Source organism: Triticum dicoccoides, chromosome 7B (genome assembly GCF_002162155.2).
Source record: "Triticum dicoccoides isolate Atlit2015 ecotype Zavitan chromosome 7B, WEW_v2.0, whole genome shotgun sequence".
In the NCBI taxonomy this organism is placed as follows: domain Eukaryota; kingdom Viridiplantae; phylum Streptophyta; class Magnoliopsida; order Poales; family Poaceae; genus Triticum; species Triticum dicoccoides.
The window spans coordinates 551,548,879-551,552,402 of NC_041393.1; the positions used below are offsets into that span (position 1 = coordinate 551,548,879).

Genomic DNA, 3,524 nt, shown 5'->3' on the forward strand with positions numbered 1-3,524 from the left:
GGATGTGCAGACTACCCATGCAGCTCACTGTACGTGCACAATTGGACTGTTTGGAAGTACCTATCTCACTCATGGGATTTTTTGCAATCGAAATTAGTAAGCCCTAACTTAGTGTCAGGAAATGCAGAGCACCACATGCTCGTTTCTTTCAACAAAGCGTGCTATTACCAATCAAACGTACAGATGCAAAGCCTTTGAATAGTTAGAAGCATTAATCAAATATAATCGCACCACAAATTTGTCAATACCATAAGCAGTACTACCGAAGTTTGCTCAGGAACTTCCAATTGGAGCAATATTCGACAACTTTTTAAGATGATAAAACTCTTCTGTCAGCCAAGCAACCTCTATGCTTACTATAAATCATAATCCACTTAAATCGTCTGTGTGTTGGATCCATTATGTAGCATTCTAATAAGTTCTAGTTGATTCGTGTTGGTAAAAGCTTGCACACATCATATTTAAAATTAGTGAAAAGCACAAGTACTTCACATTCAGTCTTGAAACGAAGGAAATAACATCATATTTGAAACGATGAAAAAGATGTTGCACTCTTTCTAGGAAAAGATGTATATTAAGCCACTAACTTATTAGCGTTGAATGCAGCAAAACATGGATTTTCAAGCCTTCAGAGCCAAATGGAAGTGATTAAAAGACAAAACCTTTGCAAGTAAAGCTGTCCCTGTTCCCCATACAGTATGACTCCCTTCGGCGGCCTGAATCCAATGTCCTCATATAGCTCAGGAAGTTCAGCAGCTTCTTTGATCTCTTGAATTTGAGCATCTAAACCATCCATGTCAGCACAACACTCCAAAGGTGTCATTTTAATTTTCATGACAAAAACCATAGGAACAACTTCATCTTGCCAAATTTCAACCACAGAGAGAACCTGAGAAAAAGACGGGTAAAGTTCGATAAATGAATACTCCAATGCAGAATTGAAATTCATCACATCAAACAGATACTCCGATGGCCTAATTTAACCAGTCCTCTCTCTGAGTAAATAAATAAATAAGCCGCAAAAAGAATATGAGAGCTGAAGACTTAAATGCAGATTTTGAAGAAAAAGGGCTAAACCACAACAAGTACAGTAACACGCACGTGTTTGAAGCAAGATGCTGGCCTAATCTAATCTGTCCTCTCTAGTTGGGTAGAGATGCCTCATAATTTTCTGAACTCCAATTTAGGTACTCCCTCCGATCCATATTACTTGTCGCTCACTTATTACAACTTTGCCTCAGATAATGTGAAACCGCAGTTAACTAGCTCCCCACTTCCCCAAGCAGCTGTGATGGACTTGAACGACATATCAAGCAACTCTGAGCAACATTGATTGTTTCAGTATTAGTGGAGAGAAGATAAAAATATATGAACATGTTAACAATTTTAAATTTTGACACAGTTATGCAACACATAAATTTACACCATATTACAACAAAGATCCATATTTTCTGATTCTAATCTGATTGAGTAGCAAAAAGAAGCATGGTGTAGCACAAATACAAATACGCATGATGATGCACGGAAAAGGATTAAAGGATGGGGGTGACCTTGAATGACGACGGCGGTGAGGAAAGGTGCTGGAGCGGCGGGCGTACTGCTCCGAGAATTTGTCCGGGCCTTCTCCATGGGCTGGCTACTGCAGAAAGAAACCACCTCGGAGATGGTCGCCGGGACGCCGAGCCGCTAGGGTTTGGCGGAAGCGCAGCCAGAGAGGGAGTCCACGGCCCTTGGTGGCTCGCGTCGGCGCCGTCGCAGGATCTGGCCGGCATCGCCACCACCGGATCAAGCCGGAATGACTCCTCCCGTCTTAAAAAATCGATCTTTTCCAAGGGAGTACAGGACGGATCAAACCGGAATGACTCCTCCCGTCGAAAAAAATCGATCTTTTCCAAGGGAGTACAGGACGGGGATGGCGGAGCTTTGAGAAGGGGGCGGAGGCTGCTGCGAGGAGAGAAGGAATCGGGGGCAGAGGAGGATGAGGTAATTGCGGACGGATAAAAAAAAATTGGAATGGCAATTTATTTATAAGGCCTCCTTAGCGAGAAATGCAAGATATTCGACTCCCATCGGGATTCGAACTCTGTTTGGTGGACGTGTCACTCCGACCGCAACCATTGGGCTACTCCCCATATCTCGCTTATTGCGCTTCAGTCCGCCTTTAATGACTTGCGCCTGTTATAGAAAAGGCAACCATTGGGCTACTACCATTTTTCTAATTTGAGATTTTTTTTGAAAAAGGGAACATATTTCGTAGTGTTGAACATATTATAGAAAAGGCAAACAAATACTGAAAATTCGGAGTTCTATTAAAAGCCAAACATTTATTTATTTTTTAAAAAAGAAAAACACGAATAACTTTATGAAACGCAAAAACATTTTTTTCAAACATGATTTTTTTTAAAATGCGAACAAATTTTTAAAGGAAGAAATTTTTTCTAAAATTTCAACAAAAGCATTTTTTGAAATCATGAATATTTATTGAAAATCATGAACATATTTTAACACCCGAACATTTTTCGAAAATTTTGAATAAAAAGCATTTGCAACATTTATGAAAAGAGGAACATTTTCTAAAAATCACGAACATTTTTAGAAACTAAGAATATTTTTTCAGAAACAACCTTCTCTAAATTTGGAACATTTTCTTAAAGGCAAGAACGTTTTTCTACATTTAAGAACATTTTTCGAACATGAACTTAGTTTAAAAAAGATAAAATAACCTTGAAAAGGAAAAAAGAAACAGAAAAACGAAAAAAAAAGAAAAGGAAAGGAAAAGAAACAAAAACAAAAACAAAAAAAGAAACAGAAAACCAGTAAAAGAAAAAAACAGTTCAGGGAACCTTCTAGAAGTTTCTCTCCCGGAGGGGGCTGATTAGGGGCAAGGGCAATAAGGTCATTTTCACAGTGTCAAGCCATAGTGAAAATGACATGAACAGAACGGGTTCGACAAGACAAAGATGTGGGCGTTGGAATCACCTCAATCGGAGTTACGGGTGAAAAGTTGTGGCCGTTCACTTTTTAGGCAGAAAAGGGGCTAAACAGTGAACGTTCAGATATAACCACTTCGGCCGGCTGAGCTGAAAAAGAGAAAACGCATTTCGAGGATTACGCCTTCAGAACAGAGGAAACGTACTTCCAGCCGAAGCAAAACTAAAGTACGCTTTCGCGATTGGAAAACGTGTTTCTGGTAATACGGTTCCACTTAAAGTGGTCAACGGGGCCACCAGGTAAGCGCGTGAGCGACTTACATGCGGGGCCCGCCGGGCTTATCTCTCTCCTCCCGCTCCCTTTCTTCAAGCTCGCGACAGAGAACAGAGGCGGGGGAAGGCTCGGCCGGCGACTGGCCTGGCTGGCTCCGGCCGCCTACGCCGTGGGGAGGGCGCTGACGAGCGAGACTTGGAACACTGCGTCCATCCAGAGGGGGATCAGGCGCCGGGGAGGGACGGGACTGCGGCGCCGCGCGGCAACAGAAAACAGGGGAGGCGGCGGCCGATCTTGGGGACGGCGGCCTGAGGCACTCC

At 42.3% G+C, this 3,524-nt stretch overlaps 1 long non-coding RNA gene across 2 annotated transcripts; it reads right to left on the bottom strand.

Annotated features, from left to right (window-relative positions):
* Window positions 1-467: 467 nt before the first annotated feature.
* On the bottom strand, window positions 468-2,770 carry LOC119338377. 2 transcript variants are annotated; one of them, XR_005163932.1, is made up of 3 exons: window positions 1,551-2,770; window positions 1,102-1,319; window positions 468-889 (listed from the first exon to the last, which is right to left on the bottom strand). It is a non-coding gene; the product is annotated as an uncharacterized LOC119338377 (long non-coding RNA). The 2 variants fall into 2 exon arrangements; XR_005163931.1 differs by lacking the exon at window positions 1,102-1,319 and having other exon boundaries at window positions 1,551-2,700.
* Window positions 2,771-3,524: the final 754 nt, after the last annotated feature.